The 18,997-nt window shown below is 41.3% G+C and overlaps 1 pseudogene; it reads left to right on the top strand.

Moving 5' to 3' along the window:
• Positions 1-2,533: 2,533 nt before the first annotated feature.
• On the top strand, positions 2,534-18,768 carry LOC139711039 (uncharacterized; annotated as a pseudogene).
• The last annotated feature ends 229 nt before the right edge of the window (positions 18,769-18,997 follow it).

Raw genomic sequence — 18,997 nt, 5'->3', positions numbered from 1 at the left:
TAACATTCTTATAACAACAGAATCTAGACCGCTAGTATAACTTGATTCTGATATAGCACGCAAAACATTGGCCATGGAACATTGACAACCTGTTTTATAAAACGGTTGTGCAAAGTTGATGTCAGAAACAACTTTCAAACATCAACGAAGAGTGGGTCGTATAGGCCTATACACAACTAATTTTATAGGACCATGACATGTATACATGCCTATCTGTTAACACTTTTACGTCAAATAGAGTCTAATCGGAACCCAAAATAGATCATATAGGGGGCCTATAGAAATGATGATTGTACATAAGTTTATTTGTATCTTATTATGAAATTGCATCAAGCAAAATCGTCCATAAGTATTTTCATAGAAATCGTTCTCAAAATGATAGTCCCTAATAAAATTCTATTCAAATTTTGTTTCCTACAAATATCATCTAGCTATCATTATTCTATTAAAAGCTTGGAGTGGTACTATCATCATTTTGGTGTGTTTCGATGGAAAGTGCGTCATGATTAATGTTCAAGAGCGGAATATTACCCCGTATGTAGAATACGTCATTACAGTGAAGAGAAAACTCTGAATATTAACACATTTATGCTTATCACAAATTGAAAAGGTCTGCAGATAGCATCTTCGAATGAAGCGCCAGCTGAAGTTGTTTCTTTCAGAAACTATAATCTGCCTCACTTGTTTTATCTGATGACTTTCTCTCTTTATGCTCATGCGACGGTCACTGACTGCCGTTTCGTGTTGTTTTCTCATGCAGTGACTGTGATGTGCAGCAGATAAATGCCATTCACAAACGCAGAGAACTTGGGGGACTCGGGGTTACTATGAAGGCTCGCCATTACTGGTCCAATGGCCAAAAAATTCGCAGTTTCATATTTGTTTAAGATATTTATTTTTTGGCCTAGATGTATAATGATTTTGTTATTTTGTCGTGTTTCTTTGTCTTTTTTTCTTTGTTTTTCTTTACACGTGTACGCAATTATATTTGTCCCATAAAGAATTACAGGCCTAATGTGGAAATGTCCTGGATACAAGTACCCCTTCATTGCTGCGTATAAATACCCAATTATACATGAAGATAGGTACAGATATCTATGAATAACAATGATTATTTTCTTTATTCGTATCAGTGCAACTGTCAGGCAGTGTCATGATATTATACTGGGCTACTGCTTGTTTATTATTATTATTATTATTATTATTATTATCATTATTATTATTATCATCATCATCATCATCATCATCATTTTAAATAGCAAGTTCAGTTTCTTTAAAGTCTCAGTTCTTTTTTTTTTCTCTACACATAACTTTGTATTTTTCCGGTATGCATGTATAATTCTTTTTTTTAACCATTATCTATCCTGTAAGGTTGATGCCTATCATATACTGATTCCTGATTTATTCTGTGTCATGATTTGCTGGGGAAAAATGAAAATAAATGAAAGAATGAATGTGCAAATGCCGGGGTCTTTTTCCATATTGTAGATACGGCGGGGATGATGAATTCACATGAAGTTTAGATAAAATTTGAGAGGGTAAACTCTGAGACTATTCGATAAGTCAGTTCATTTTATTGTCCAAGTATTTATTGGCCATTCAGAACATAATTTAACTTAGTGCTTGAAATAGATTTTGGATATGACACAGAAGAAGTCTTCTTCAATTAGAGAACAGACATCCAAACAACTCACTGAATGTAGGGACCGGGGAACTGGGGGCCCTCCCCCACCTACACACATTTTTTTGTCCCCCCCCCCCCCCTCAATCAGTAAAACAAAAACTAACGGAAATAACACTTAGACATATAATTGTAATAACAAAAATCACAAAACCCCTGTAGTGACTCACCGAGAGTTCTAACTGGATGGAGATGTTTCTTTACTGGGCCTAATTCCTCCATCAAACCTAAGGAGGGGGGGGGGTGGCTAACAGGACCCTAACCCTAACAGGACGGGGCAAGACTTTAGGTAAAAACAAGCAAACAAACACACAAACAAAAAGGAAGAACGGGAGAAGAAGAAGGGCGAAGTACAGGTAAGAAGACACGAAAAGCTAGCCAAAAGTTTATCGTCATTATTCGCATATTGCCAATTTAACAAGCCTCACTGCGTTTTCATGGCAGAATTGCGTCAGGGAATTATGTATCCATAAACTTGGAGAGTTTTTAGAGATATCTAATCACTATTTCTGTACTTTGATTGTCCTTAACAGCAAGGTTGCGCTCATTACCCCCCCCCCCCCTTTAACAGCAAGGTTGCGCTCATTACCCCCCCCCCCCCCCCCCCCCCCCCCAACCCCCAACCCCGAGTGCAATCCCGCGCGAAATTTGAAGGCACCTCTATATGAACGCGCGCGGAACCCATCTACACTGTGTCACCGTACCGGAACGACCGTGCATGCACAGCCGGCTGCCAGCTGCCCGCTGTATATGTGGTTCTCGCTGCTGATGATACACACAGCTAGCAGAGCACTAGTAGCATGCACCGCTTACTTGTGTTCTACTTCTACGCCCGGCCCATACAGTTGACGTTGTAAGTCGTTCAAATTAGGATTGCTAGCAGAACGATACATCGAGGCCAGGGATGGTGCAGTAAATATGTTGCAGTAACTGTACAGGATCCGTGTTAGGTGACCAGATCAATTGGTGGTAAGTGCTCGAGCCATTTCTTTTACTGTATTCTGAGTTGGATACACATTTTGGTTCTCATGTCAAGTCATGATCATGTATCTAGAGTGTCTAAGGTTAGAGGTCTATAGCACACAGCCCAGTCGCTGTAAAATGGCGTCTGGTCGGGCTCATGTAATCATGGTAATGGTCATGTAAGTCATCGCCGCGCGCCGCCATCCTAAACTGTAACCAACATGAAAGAAAACTACAAATAAAATCCTACATCATATGATGTAATCATGGACTTACTACACATGGGCTTTCATCGCTCGTTAATTCATGCACCTGTTTCTGTCAAAACTTAGAAGTGGCACAAAAGCATTTTAAACATTATCGTGATCTAGACCGTCCCCACCTAGCCCCGGAGACCGCGCCGCAAGGCGCGGTCCTGGCGGCTACCTCGCAGCTGAGCGGGAGCAAAAATCACGAATAACTCCATTGCCACATTCACAGCGACTTCACAAAAAAAGCACGGCTAAATTTCCATCATAAACACAGTGACAATAAAAAATGAAATATACATTACCTTTTCGACTTGGTTTTTCTCACCCATTTATCGAGAAACTGCAAAATTTTCTACATTTTTTAGGAGTAATATAAGCGGCCTGCCCTAGTGCAACAGTATTGGAGAGACTTGCTGCTATATCCATTAGTACGCATTACGCATGCTGTCAATGCACTGCACTGCACTGCATGCATGCTGTGCGCGCGCCTGGGAGCTGTGCGAGTGATTGTGAGTTTCAGTGAGCATCGGTGAGCTGAAGATATACGAGTTAGAAGACAACATTTTCTGCATCATAAGCGATGAAATGCATCAAACAGTCGCCGAAATTAATCATTTAGGTTTAATCGACCCATGTAACTTAGTATTCCTAGTAGTTTTTGTTGAAAAATTAAGGAAATATAGCGCCGAAACGGCACCGTTTTGTACAATTCCTCGATCTGAATGCGAAAACGTCACACCCCCAACGCTGCACGTTGGGGCTCCGCAGTTAGTCCCCCACCTAGATCCCCACCATAGTGCGCGTGCACTCGTGCGTCTAGGGTTAGGGTACTTATAGGGTTAGGTAGGGTTTTATTTAGTATGGACACGCAGCGGTGGGGACTATGTATAACATATATATATATTCCTAATTAAGATTTTCGCGAAAAACTCTTGGGTGTTTGCCACGGTTTGCTTGGTTGTGGAAACCCTGCCAAGTTTCAGCATACCGGTACAGAACACAGCCCCGGCCCAGCCTACCCAGGCATAATTTTTTGCTGTGTTTTAAGCAGGGTGACGGTATTACTAATTAGGGCCCCTGATGAGCTGCGGGCATCTCACTATACTAGTAGTTTAACCAAAAAGAATAAATAAATAAAAATAAAATGTGCTGGGCTTATATGTCAGGAGATGTAGTAGATCTAGTAGTAGATGTATCATTAATCTGAATCCAGTAGACCCTCTAGATCTAGAGTTCTCATTCACTACAACTTCACAAGCTAACAGTATTCCTGTTAAACAGTTTAACACACCAAACCTTTAACTCCAACCCAAACCCCCAACCCTGCAGTATATCAATCCACATCCTGACCCTTGGTCTTATCACTCGGGACTCTGTGTACCACTGTACCTGTAAGAGCATTCACCTTAGTTTAAAACTTTTAGACCCCAAAACTGTTATGTATTCACTAAAAAATGTATGTTGTTAAAACTGTCAGAATATATTTTTTATTTTCAGTTTGGGTGGCTGTCCAAAAAGAAAATCTTGCCAAGGCAAGGTGTGCATTTCCATGACTAGTACAGTAGTAGCCAGTATCGAGAGGATAGTGAGCAGTAATGAATAGTATAGAGATTATCATGAATCAACAATGGCTATGAAATTCAAACAGCTAATGTGTGAAACTTCAAGTCTAACAGTATCCTTGATACTGAATTTCTGTAGGACTACCAGGTAATTTTATTATTTGCTTCAAAATTGCAGCCAAAAGACTCTTCACAAGCCAGCAACATCTAAGGAAACAGAGATGGGAATTCAGGGACTCCTCCCATTTCTCAAAGAGACTTCGGAACCTATCCATATCAGAAAGTACAGCGGCTACACTGTCGCTGTGGATACGTACTGCTGGATCCACCGTGGGCTGTGGCCTGCGCTTCCCAGCTGGCAAAAGGAGAGCCTGCTGATCAGTAAGCAACAGCAAGATCTTTGGATGTAATGTCATTGTCTATTGAGAAGCAAAAGGAATATTTCTTTTACTGGCATTCAATTAGCTCCTTTACTTCTGCCCTTGATTACCATAATTACACCATTACAAAGTTTAAACCGCATCCATTCCAAATTTGTGCAGTGCGTGTGTAAAAGATCATTAAGTTGTCATTGCAAATGAAACCTGTCACTGCATTACTGATACCATACCTATACATTATATAGTAATCCCATAGACAGGACAGAAACTATTCTCTATCACAATTTAAACATTATGATACCCAAAGTCATATTGATTTTCTAATTGTCTATCCTAATAAAGTGAAGTGTAATTGTGAAGGTACAGCCTGTATCTTGATTTTCATGTTGAAAGTACACATGTGTAAATTGACTGTATTTATTGAATATCATACGTGGTTGTATTCACCAAGTTGTAGTGTTAAATGATACATCTTTTTCACATGCATCTCTTATTGTCAGATTTTGAGCAGCAAAGGGTAGTGCAGTGACCAGTCTGAAGTTAATCAATATGCTTATATCCTTCTATTGCTATCGTTATGATTGTTTGACATGCATTTCTCTTTTTCCTGTTTCAACCAGCTATGTGCGGTACTGTCTGAAGTATGTCAACATGCTCAAGTCCCTGAACATCAGGCCAGTGATGGTGTTTGACGGAAAGAATCTGCCCGCCAAGGCTGCAGTGGAAGAGAGTAGACGAGAGTGAGTCTGCAAGCAGTAGCATTGAAAATCAAGAGAAAACTAGAAAATCCTCTTGGATATATGCTGTACAGTGCACTCCCATGATAACGAACACGGTTATAATGAAATTCTTGTTATAACGCAGTAAAAATTCAGGTCCCAAAAGTATTGCCTGTATACTTTACTTAACTATTTGGCTTATAACTTAATTTCCATGTAACGAAAGAAAACTGCCGGTCCAGAGGACTTCATTATAATGGGAGTTGCCTGTATAGGGATCAATGACTGGCATCAATGAAATCTCAACACATGCAAACATACTAACTAAAACTGTGTTGTTCCTGATTGAATTGGAAAGAAGTATTGTTTTTGACTGAATCTTGCTGTGGGACATTACCAAGAACAAAAACAATAACAAACTTTTAATGACTATAAATGGGGTATTTTGCAAGATTATTGCTGCAGTGTTAGACTGCAGAGAAAAAAATAATAATTGCATTGTTTTCCATCCATTCATATTTTTCCACACATCTCTCTTTATATTTGTAAACATACAGCAATTTTCAGATCTATTGATTGAATCTAGCTTTTGGATATAGCCAGGAAAAAGCAAAGAACTTTTAATGACTGGAAGAAAGGCATATTATGAAATTATTGCTGTAGTGTTAGACAACAGAAAAAAGAAATGTCATTATTTTCCATCCATTCATATTTGTACCCATATCTGTTTAAATTTACCGGACTTCTTTTTTACATATTCTTCAGTTACAATGAATATCTTTTTATAACAATGATTACGACTTTATAAGATCTAAACTTTTTATTTCTGAAATATTGTGATCGGATTAGATCATGTCCTTTCGTCAATGTTTTGCAGGCGGAGGGAAAACTACAGCAAGAAAGGCCGTCAGTTCTTGCGTGAAGGGAAGGCCAGTGAGGCCCGAGACTGCTTTGTGAAGTGTATCAATGTCACTCCTGAGATGGCCCTGGATGTCATGAAAGTAAGAAATTGGAATGCAGTGTTATATTCAAGTTGCTTGGTCTTTTCTGGATAATGATCTTGTCATTATGTATATTCAAATTTAAATTGACATGCTTTTGTTCATCATATTTGTTTTGTTTTGTTGAAAGTTTTATTGGTATGTTTTTGGTGTATGTTTGATTTTTTTTCTTTTTTTTTAGATTGTGGATATTTTTTCACAATTGGAAGTTGTATAGTACACCGTGATTATGTTTGAATTTGAAATCATATTATGTAAGATAAGTTGGATGCCTCATTATCTGTAGTTTTAGACTATATTAAAAGTCAATCCCAAAAATGATTTATGAGAGCAATGTGTCAAATGCTTTAACATTTTTGTGTCACATTCCTTCAGCACAGTGGGGTCTTAAATTAATTCCTTGTCTAATGCAGAAATGCACACTCTATACTTTTTGCAGTATTTCATAGTATTTTTTTTTTGCCTCAAATACAGCAGATTTCATGGAAAATACTGTCTTTCTGACATTGTATTACTACACTAGATGTCCATTGCAGAAAAGATAAAAATACTGTCTTTGCACAAAGTTGTACCTTTTCAGCCCTTAGAATATGGCAGTGCTGTTTTAAGGTTGGCATCCCATTTAATGTGATTAAACTACATTGTGGAAGTGAACAGTTGACATGACTACACTTGTAACCAAAACCGTCTCCACTCACAGGCTGTGCAATCTCTAGACGTGGATTGTATAGTGGCACCATATGAGGCAGACGCCCAGCTGGCTTATCTGGAGAAGAATGGATTCGTCCAAGCCGTCATCACGGAAGATTCTGACCTCATTGCATTTGGCTGCAAGAAGGTAGGCCTTATTGTGCCCGCATACCATTCCTAACAAAGATGGGATATCATAGAGCAGTTTGAATATTTCTTTTTTGTTTTGTTTGGATTTGAGAAGACCTACACTTTGTACCCATAACTCTCCATTTATTGTCAGTACTCAGCGAAAGGAGATACGAAGAAAATATATATTTTTTTTTAATTCCTGTAGCTTGATAAGAATGGCAAATTTGAATAGCTCTGAAAAATTTGCTGATGTGGTGTAAATTCCGGAAGGTAATTCACACATACTTCAGTTAACAATTAGGCTTTTTCCTGGAAGTGAAGGCAAATGAGAGCCATATGGCAAAAATTCAGAGCATATGGTAAACTGAGAGTTTTGAACATTGTTTAAAGTTCAATTACCTTCAGGTCTGTGTCCCTAATATATTGTGTTTCAAGGTCATTTACATCCCGTTTCTGAGCAAACACATTCTTTCTGTGCTTACCTCAAAAAGGTCATTGTCAAGCTGGACCTGGCCGGCAACTGCCTTGAGGTGGACTCCTCTCGCCTCAACCGTGCCATGAAGGCCCGGCAGCAAGTTCACGCCGGACAAGTTCCGCTACATGTGTATCCTGGCCGGATGCGACTACCTCTCCTCTCTGCCGGGCATTGGCATCGGCAAGGCGCGCAAGCTCTTCCAGCTGACCGACAATCCAGATATCTCGCAGGCAAGCAGATAGCTCTTGGGGAAAGTCATTGCAATTAGCCTGTTTGTAATGAGCTCATGTGCACATCTCCTTCTCTTTTCTCAGTTGGTTGGACACTTCTCCCTTTTTCAAAGTGACATGATGCATAAGCTCGCTCGATGTAACAATTCATGGAATTCATGTTCAAACAAAGAATGAACATGCATAGACCAGACGACCAGAATGGTCCTTCAATTAATACTTGGGTAGGCATCCATTTCATTGTTTTGCATTGAATGCAATAACATCTTTTTTATGCCTCCGCCACGAAGTGGTGCCGGAGGCATTATGTTTTCGGGTTGTCCGTCCGTCTGTACGTCCGTACGTACGACCGTACGTCCGTCCGTCCGCTTTCGTTTACGCGATAACTTGAGTAATATTCACTGGAATTTTACCAAACTTGGTCCAAGTATGAAGTATGATGGGGCAATTATTTGATTAGATTTTGGGTGAAATCGGCGAAAGGTCAAAGGTCAAGGTCAAATCATGAAATTGTAACCGTTTACGCGATAACTCGAGACTGGATGGAGTAAATTTCACCAAACTTTGTTGGAGGATGATGTATGATGGGACAATTACTTGATTAGTTTTTCAGTGAATCGGACAGAGGTCAAAGGTCAAAGATCAAGGTCAAATCCTAAAATTTATCTGTTTACGTGATAACTCAAAACTGGATGAATCAGCTTTCACCAAACTTGGTCTAAGGATGATGTATGATGGGCCAATTAGTTGATATGATTTTAGTGACATTGGCAAGAGGTCAAAAGGTCAAGGTCAAATGCTACAAATGTTGCAATTCCCCCCATATCTATGCAATGCCCAAAGATATTTTCTTGAAACTTGGTGTGGACATGTACTACTGCGTAAAGATTCTCCAGAGAGAGTTTCGTGTCATAAGGTCAAAGGTCAAAAGGTCAAAGATTAGGTGAAAATGTTGCAATATCACTTTTCTTGCAAATGGTTCAATGTATCTTCGTGGAACTTGGTACATACGCATGTACTGACTGGCAGGGATTATCTAGGGAATTAAGGGGTCATGGGTCAATAGTCAGGGGTCAAAGGTCAAGGTCAACTCCTCAAAATTTTACTATTTCCCTCATACTAGTATATGCAATGCTTGCTTTATTAGTTTCAAAACTTATTACATGAATTACCTAATGGAGATTCTCTTGGAAATTTCCAGCCAGAAGGTCAAAGGTCAAAGGTTAAGGGCAAAGGCCAGGTTTCGATGCCCCCCCCCCCCCCCAAAAAAAAAAAAAAAAAAATCAATTTTGAACCGTCATTACACTCTTTCTTCATACCTTGGAAATTACTCAATGCATAAACTTATAAAAAGGTCTGTCAGAATGCAGGTAAAAATTCTCAATTCCCCAAATATGTGTACCTGCACTCTTAGAAAATTAAAGCAAACCCAGTTCAAGACATTTCTGACAAACCTGTCATTTCAATATTTTGCCAGTTACGTGAAACTGTCATGGATCACACATTGTGAAGACATTGTACTATACGCCTATAGGGAGAATCATGCATTATGGCGGAGGCATCAGTCGCCATAGCGACATTTCTAGTTTTCTTTTGTATCATCATTGCCAACTACTAGGCGGCAGTAATGAACATTTAGTTGCTGTCACAGGGATGTGCTGGCAAGCACAATTTATAAGGATGACATGAGTAATCATTTCATCGCAGATGCTTATCTCAGTGAATTTAAAAACCAACATGCATTTTATCACAAATGACCATTTTTTGCTTATGCACAAAGTGTAACTACAATCTGGCATATTGTTGTTTTCAGTTGTAATGGTAGGGATTGTGATGCTGAATGATATGATATTGAGATATTGATAATGATTTATTGTGATACTGTTGCATGATTAGATGTTACCATATTTAATGATACTGCACTTCTCTGGATGGAATGTGTTAAAGAGCTCCAGATACAACTTAACGTAAAAGTGGAAATTTTTGCAGTGTTGAAATTTTTTGCACATTTCGCACGACCAGAAACTAGCGCGAAAATAAGAGCACATGAATATTTTTGCTGGCCTTATGTTCCAGTAGTTGTTGCTTGATTCCACGGAAATAAAAGCATGTGAAACTCTGCTTACCCTGCCAAACAAGAAAAATTAGTCGTGCAAAAATATCCACTGCCTTCCATGTCGCAACATAGACACCCTGAACAGATTATCATGGCTATTTAGCCAGACTAATGTGTACATGAGATCTGTAGTAGTAGGGAACTCTCTTTTTGTGCAAGATGCATATACAGCATGAGTTTGAATAATCAAATTTTGCACATGGGTATGATCCAGTGTCTACCACCAGAGCATGGAAGCGAACTTTTAATAGTGCCATTTCTTTGCAACATATCTTGAATTTCTTCATTATATCAGAGTTGGCCTGTCGTTTCATAAATTTTCCCAGCTTAAAAAGATGCAAAATGTTCATTCAGATGCCATTAGTGTTCAGCAGTATAGTATCTATACATAAGATACAGGAAATTTATTGTAAGTTTCAAAGTGGTAAGAGGCTGTACAGAGCAAAATGTATTACAAAGACCACTGAACATGCAGCCTCAACGACACATTAAAAGACTTGCTAAATGCCATGAAGAGCAAAGAATTATTCAAGTGAGTGCATGCCAACTTATAAATGTTTTCTAATAGAATCAGTCAGATAAACATGAGTGAATTAAGTAGAGAAAGTGGTGCATGATCTTGTTAACAGACCTGAGACTTCAGTATTTTTACCATTGGCATAATCTCTTTGCAATTGCTATTTGATGCATACAGATCATCAGGCGAATGGCCACAACGCTGAAGATGAAGTTCACTGTGCCACCAGAGTATCTCAAGGGGTTCTTGGAAGCCAACAACACATTCCTCTACCAGCTGGCATTTGACCCAAAGCTGAAAAGGCAACAACCCCTGACCCCGTACACTCCTGAAGTGGGCCCCTCTACATTGACGTACGCTGGAAAGTGAGTACTGGTCTGAAGGAATATCTTTGCACCCTGATGCTAGGTTTACATTACATTCACGGCAGCAGTAGCGGTCATTTTTGGACCATCATGGACAAAACGAGATGGATGTGAAACAATGCGGGGGAATGGGATGGTCAACTCAAACATGACAAACCACGATTGCTCTGGATGTCAGGCCAGATTATGAAACTGTCAAAAAATTTGTCATAGCAGTCATGGTGTGGATGAGAAACACATTAGGACGTAGTAAAACATGGTGAATGACACATCAATGCATCTACAATACAAAGAGAGGAGACTGAGATATGACGAAAGAAGGCCAAAACTCAGAATGTGGAGGGGGGAAAAAATGGTCAAAATCCCATGGCACACTATGTTTCAAGCAAAGAGGGCTGCTGTGGCCACGGGGAACATAATGTTAACCTTGTTTTTTCTTCGCATACGGTAACTTGTTACTTGTCCACTCTTTCTTCACTCTAAGTGGTTGAAATGAAATTGTCGGCTGAGAATGAGAAGGGTGTTAAGGTGCTTTGAACACTATGGCTTTAGTGGCAACTTAACGCCCTTCTAATCCTCAGCCGACGAAATGTTGACTATTTAGGCAGTTTCTTTGACCAACCAACTCTATGTGACATACCTGGTATACACATTTTGTGGACACTTCTCAACTTCAAGATACCATGACCATCTGCTCTATCTTCTGAAAGATATAATGCAGACTGTGAAGCGTACCAAATGGCTCTGGGAAACCTCAACTTCAACACATTGGAGACAATGTGGGACTTCAAACCACAGATTGACAAGGTATGCACATGTCCATGTGACGTAGTGTCACTTCCTTTTTTTTTTTTTCAGTTTGATGCAGTGGTGGTATAAGGTTGACCTTTGGTATAATGGATGGACCTCATTCATTTTGAAGCTTGTGTGTCTAAACCGGTTACTTTTGTAATGTGTTTTTTCAGATGCTAATCGGAATTCATTATTTTTTTAGAAGAAAATTCTGATGTTGTGACATGATTGTCATCACTAGAATGGCATTCATTCGACTATGATGTCTATCTATGTAGAAGTGTCTAAGAATTTTTGTATCATTTGAGAGGTTACATCATACTTCACAGTGATGTTTCACTCCTGTATGTTTGCACAGACAAAGATGATAAAATGCATCATCACTTGTAAATGGTGAAATACAGAAAATTCTCCAAATCACTCCACTCAGGTACATGTCAACAACATGTTTGGATTATACAATAATCCAAATATGTTTTAGATAGTGTGTATGATTTCCTGTATGAGTAAGAAAAGGAAATGCATTGTTATGATTCATTGAATTATATGAAGTCTGCACCTTTGAAATCACATACATGTCGTGTTTGAAAACACTTAGAAATATTGTAGCAAGCACTTTATGAATGTACATTATTGATTTCAACTTTTCAGCTGGCCATATTAACATACTTAAGTGACAGTCTTCAAATTCATCAATTACTTTTGTATGCATACTGAGTAAGATATTTCGTCTAACTTCACTGATAGCCCTATGACAAGAAGAAAACACCCAGACACATGCTGAGTATATGGCACCAGGACTTCAAGCCAGGTCCTGGTCTAGCGAGCGAGGACCAAGTCCAGGCGGTAGACCGCGAGAGTACCAGAGGGAAGGAAGTCACTGTTGATACCAGCAGACAGAAGGTCGTCCACAGGAAGAGGCAGATAGAAGGTTTGTGTCTCACAACAAGAATGCAAAATTCTTACAGTATACATGTTTCTACATAAAGAATAGCAAAGGGGTCTTTCAAACTTGCTGACATACATCATATTGTGAGGTAAAGTTGTTGCATATTCAAGCCATTGCTCTTGTTTTGATCTAGTTTGGGGGAAATGAATGGCAAACTGCTATTCTTCAAACTGACTCATAGCAATACTTTTACAAAATCTAACTGAATTAAAAGAAAGAAAGAAGATTGATATGTCATGGATGAGCTGTTGCAGTTGATTCCATTTAGAGATAGACAGCTCTTTAGGTATGACCTGGGGCATGGCAAATTGTATTTCTTCCTATTGCCTGAAAAGGAAATTGTACAAGTGTCCTAATGTCTTGCAAGTAGTTGCTATGGCCCAGCAGGTACGCAGGTTTACCACACCTTATGCATAGTGCATGGATATCATGGATATAAGGCACATTAAGAAAAGTACATGTATATAGGAACATGTAAACAGCAACCACAATACTGAAGATGTGCAAAGAGAACAAAATAAATGAAAAACAAATTTTGTTTTGGTTGAGGACATATTTCTGTTTTGAGGGAGAAAATTGGAAAGTCTGTTATAGCAAGGTCTTTCAAAAATAAAGCAAATAAGAGTCTCTGTCTTTCATCATAGATGTTGAAGAGTCAGCCCCGCCCTCCGATGCACAGCTGTCCAACATGTATGCCAACCACCAGCAGTCCAACCACATCCAGCAGATGGAATCCAGTGTGGTTGTCCCGGAAACCCCCGACAAGGATGCAGCCAAGCCAGCCAAGAGGAACAGATTTGCATCCAAGATCCTGTCCAAGAAGAGAGCAAACATCTTAAAGAGTGGCGAAGTGGTCACAAGCAGGTACCCAAACATGTTTTTTCCATCTCTGATAGTTCATTTTGTTTAAGTAGTACTTGAGTTTGATAAGTTTTAGTCCAATTTAAAGATTAAATTTAGTCCAAGGCAAAAATAGGCATACCTTGCACATTTCCTTGTCGCTATGCAGTCATTTGAATGAATGTCTGTTGGTATAACTAATGTGTCAGACATGTTATTGCAATTGAAATTTGCATAATCCTTGAATGAATTTCAAGCTCTCTTTGTGAATTGTGGCATAATGTCTAGCAGTGGATTATTTCACTATATGTGACCGTGCATCACAAAACGAACAAAAAGTCGCACACACTGATTTTGCGTGAGGAATGAAAATAAGTGAACTGGGTCAACCCAGCTGATCTTGACTTTTTCATATTTTCTGAAAGAGCAAGTCTTCTTTTACATTATGCTGAAATTTGGGGTCATAAAACGGGCGGGAAAGTATGTTTTTTAGCAGTTTACCTCGAACATTTTTGGTAGAATAGTGTGATAAGGTGTGTCTTTAGAGTCCCTTTTTCATTTCTGAAAAACCTTGTACACACTCTTCACTTTCAGCTCTAAGAACTTTTGAAAGGATAGTGCTACTGCTTTGAAAGTTGGCATTAATTATGGAGAGAATGTGTTAATGAGGCATGCTCGATTTCACTCTAATCTGATAATCCCTTCATTGTTGTTACTCCGGTGGTTTACTTCATGTTTTTTGTCCCATTCATCCCACAGCCAGCACGGTTTGGTAAAGATTAAGCACTTGGATAGACACTGTACTTCAGAGCCCCTTTTCTCAGTTCACACTTTACCTGAGTTTGTGCTTTCTGTCCAATATCTATATAGGTTAGGAGAGTCTATTTGTTTTGAGTTATACATCATTTTAAAGCTTAAAGTCTGCTCTTTCAGAATATGGTCTTAACTAAGAATTTATGTCTGCCGACTTTTTGTTTGTTTTGTTGTGCAGGGTCACATATATTCAATGTTGTGCATATCTTTCACCAATGAAATCCAAAGCAACACATTGGGTAGTGAAAAGTATTTATCATATTGCCTGATGGAGCAAAACTAGTGTGTCCCAAAGAAATTCCTCAGGTAAAGAAATGATATCCAGTAAACACATGAAATGAACTCTGTGGGCAAGACACACAAACAGATAGGTAAAATATGTTACTCATATGCTACATCTTCATTTCCTTTGCTGAAATCTTTTCATTTAGTCCATTTAGACAGAACCTGTCATGGAAGTTTACAAAACCGGAAATCAACTTTCAATTCTGCAGACACTATAAAGTTGTCCTCTCGTTTTCACCAAAGTATTTGTAGACCAATATTTTCTGTGTAATATGAAAGTAACTATTATCTCAGCATACAAGATGCTTGGCCAAAATGTGTCAAAAGCATATATCACATAATGAGGAATATATCCAAGTGTCATGTTTCACAGTTGTACGATATCTTGCCAATACAGAAGACAAAGGGGTCAATGATGTCAAGGACCATCAAATGTCTGATTTTTCCTCTTGGTGTTTTTCAGTCCTCTGTTTCACCATCATTCTTGTGATAAATTATGTAGGAGGAATCCTGAATGGCATCCAATTTATATACTCTTTATCCTATTTTTGATATTCCTCACCCAGGTTTTTTAACTCACAAAAGCCTGTTCCTTCTGAGCCAAAGAAAGCACCAAGGGTCAAGATGGAAGGATATGCGAGTGAAGATGACAAAGAAAATCAAGATGATCAACTGAACAACTCCAGTCTCCTGGAAGGGATTGTAGACATTGAGATGGAGCAGGAGAGGCTCACCACGAAGGAGGATGATGGTGATGATGCAGAATCTGTTGTCGGAGATGAGAATATATCTCTTAGAGGAGTGCATAAGCAGACACATGTGTCCAAGAGCTTGGATGCACTGCAGCGATTCCAGAGATCAGCATCTAATCCCATCCTCAAAGCCAGCTCCGATGTGCCACGCCATCGTCCTCATGGCATAGATGCAACCTTGTCCAAGGTTCCCTCTGACCCAGTCCTGAGACGGGACTCACAAGAGAGTCGAGCAAGTGTCACTGACATGGACTGCTCTCAGGAGGACTTGGGCAGATCCTGGAGCCAGTCCTCACTGGACTCCTCTGCCAGCAGCCAGAGGCAGGGTACCCCTCGACCCAGGGGCGCCTTCTCCTGGAGCCGCAAGAAGGAGCTACAGGGGAAGCTGGGAGGTGGTGAGGCGACGAAACAGAGCTCCCTCAGCAGCTTCCTCTTCAGACCGAGCAACCAGGCCAGGAGGATGCCGAGGAGCTCCTCGAGTGTGAGTCAGTCTTCGGGTGTGGAGTCTCTGAGGAAAGGAGACTCCTTTGAGATGCCCAGTTCTCAGGATTCAGCCGATGCAGCATTCTTGCCACAGTCTTTGCCAATGGGCAGTATGGATATGATGGATCTAGAAGATAACTGCTCTGTGGTATCAGTGGTAAGTGTGACTTTTCAGTTTACTTCAGATTATTTGAATGTTATGTGTGATGCAGACATTGATATCCTAAGACAATAATACACACCTGATGCTGCTGAGACGTGGTCCACGAGACAGGCACTCCTAGCATGAGGAAACTGATAGGACCCTGTCTGGAAGAGGCTAGAAGGGAAAGGAAGGGAAAGAGAGATTTGTAAATGCTCAGTCATGAGCCTTGACTCTGCCAATGTACCTTTTAGACATTTTCATTTCACTACAATAGGTAAAAATGTGGAGTCTTATCATCCACAGTGGATGGGGATATTACACACGCTTTTGATATTGCCTGAGATAGCACCTACAATTTATGCTGAGATGTCGTCTTACAGCACAATTTTTGTTTCCTCTCTCTCTCTTGTGCAAAAATCTTTCTAATAGAAAAAAATAGTAAAATGATAAAAATCCTTGTGAAGATGTTGACCATCGCGGTGAATACTATGACGATAGGGAAACAATTATTCATTTGTCTCGCGAAGAAGATCGTAGAAAGGTGTACGACGTTTCGCTCGCTACTGCTGAGCTTCGTCAGGTACAATAAGACACGTTGGTGCGTGCACGCAAGTTATAGCGTGTATGCGGACGTGGTAGTGGGCCCGCGGCCGCCGGAGCCGGGTCGGGCAGTGCGCCACACTGTGTCCGCTGTATGCTGCGTTCATGCGGACCTAGTTGGCAGCACGTTTCCTCCCCCAGCGGGGCGGGCAGTGCGCCATCCTGTGGCCGCTGATTACAGCGTCCATGCGGACCTAGTTGGCAGCACATTGATGGGGCTACGTAAGAAAGGGAGCCTAGACGACAACACCTATCACAGGTTGCGTCCCAAACGCAAACAACCACCAAGAATCTACGGCCTCCCCAAGATCCACAAGCAGTCTGTCCCACTGCGCCCTATTGTGTCGTGCATAGGATCGTTTGCTTATGATCTGTCGAAGTTTCTAGCTCAAATTCTTTCCCCGCTCACGGGACGAACTTGCCACTCCGTTCGCAATTCCACCGACTTCGCCGAATTCGTCAGCACTCAGACTATAAGCTCCAACGAGTTGATGCTTTCCTTTGACGTGACGTCACTGTTCACAAACGTCCCGATTGATGGTGCCTGCAGTGTTGCACACTCACGGCTCTTGGCGGACAAAGATTTGTCAACCAGAACCACCCTCAGTCCGGATGAGGTCACAGACCTCCTCAGCCTTGTTCTGAGATCCACCTACTTTCTCTACAACGACACATACTACGAACAGTTAGAGGGCGCCGCCATGGGCAGCCCTGTGTCTGCTGTAGTTGCCAACATGTATATGGAGGCCTTCGAAGAACAAGCCCTGGAAGAGTGTCCCCCCGGAACCGCACCCAGGATTTGGAAGCGGTACGTCGATGATACCTTCGTCGTTGCCGACAGGAGGCACGCTGACAAGCTACTCGAATTTATGAACACGAGAGAACCTACTATCAAGTTCACCTCAGAGCAAGAAACACAAGGAAGCATCGCCTTCCTGGACACCCTAGTCCACAGGGACACAGGGGGGAAACTGAGCACAACCATATACAGAAAGCCCACACACACAGACCAATATCTGGCCTTCAACTCACACCACCCTACCTCCGCCAAACGAGGAGTGATCAGATGCCTCTACGATCGAGCAAACAAGATCATAACCAAGCCCTCTGGCACAGCAAGCGAGAAACGTCATTTGCGATCAGCATTGTCGGCCAATGGCTATCCCAGGTGTTTCATCAACAAGGCACGAACGGCAAGAGTTCAACCTGAACAGGACAAGGAGGAATACAAGTCCACGGTTGTCCTCCCCTATGTGGAGTCAATTGCTCCCGTTCTGAGACGCCGGCTGGCGAAACACAATATCCGAGTCGTCTACAAAGCCGACGCCACTATCAGAAATCACCTGGTTCGAGCCAAAGACCCGGTTCCTCCCCTCAGGAAAGACGGAGTGATCTACCGTATACCCTGCAGAGACTGTGGGATGAGCTACATCGGAGAAACCGGCAGACCGGTAGGGGAAAGGTTATCCGAACACCGCCGAGACGTCACTAACTGCAAAACAGAGGCATCTGCAGTAGCAGAGCATGCATGGAATGCCCAACACCAACCAGACTGGAAAGGCGTGAAGTGCATGGACACAGCACGACACTGGTACACTCGTAGAGTGAAGGAAGCCATCCATATACGACTCAGTAAGGACAACCTCAACAGGGACGTCGGCATAGAGTTACCCGAGTCATGGATGCGCTGCATTCGCATACACCACCACACTATGCACAAACCAAAGCCACCGAATCGTGACGGCAGTCAACGGACGCAGGAGGACTCACTACCCGGCCCGCCCCGGGGGGCGACGTGCTGCCAACTAGGTCCGCATGGACGCTGTAATCAGCGGCCACAGGATGGCGCACTGCCCGCCCCGCTGGGGGAGGAAACGTGCTGCCAACTAGGTCCGCATGAACGCAGCATACAGCGGACACAGTGTGGCGCACTGCCCGACCCGGCTCCGGCGGCCGCGGGCCCACTACCACGTCCGCATACACGCTATAACTTGCGTGCACGCACCAACGTGTCTTATTGTACCTGACGAAGCTCAGCAGTAGCGAGCGAAACGTCGTACACCTTTCTACGATCTTCTTCGCGAGACAAATGAATAATTGTTTCCCTATCGTCATAAAATGATAAACCTTGAATAAACGTTAGATTCAAAACTGCAAGTGTCTCTTTATCGATCATGCAAAAAGCATGCATTTCGTCAATGCCAGAAGTAGTCGCACTCGTTTGCCTCATTTGTTATCCACAAGGAACTTCAGAGC

The sequence above is a fragment of the Diadema antillarum genome, unplaced genomic scaffold (assembly GCF_040938485.1).
Source record: "Diadema antillarum isolate AM-2024a unplaced genomic scaffold, OU_Dant_1.0 seq00001605_RagTag, whole genome shotgun sequence".
Classification (NCBI taxonomy): domain Eukaryota; kingdom Metazoa; phylum Echinodermata; class Echinoidea; order Diadematoida; family Diadematidae; genus Diadema; species Diadema antillarum.
The sequence above is the reverse complement of the archived record's forward strand: the minus strand, read 5'-3'. Positions and strand labels throughout refer to the sequence as shown.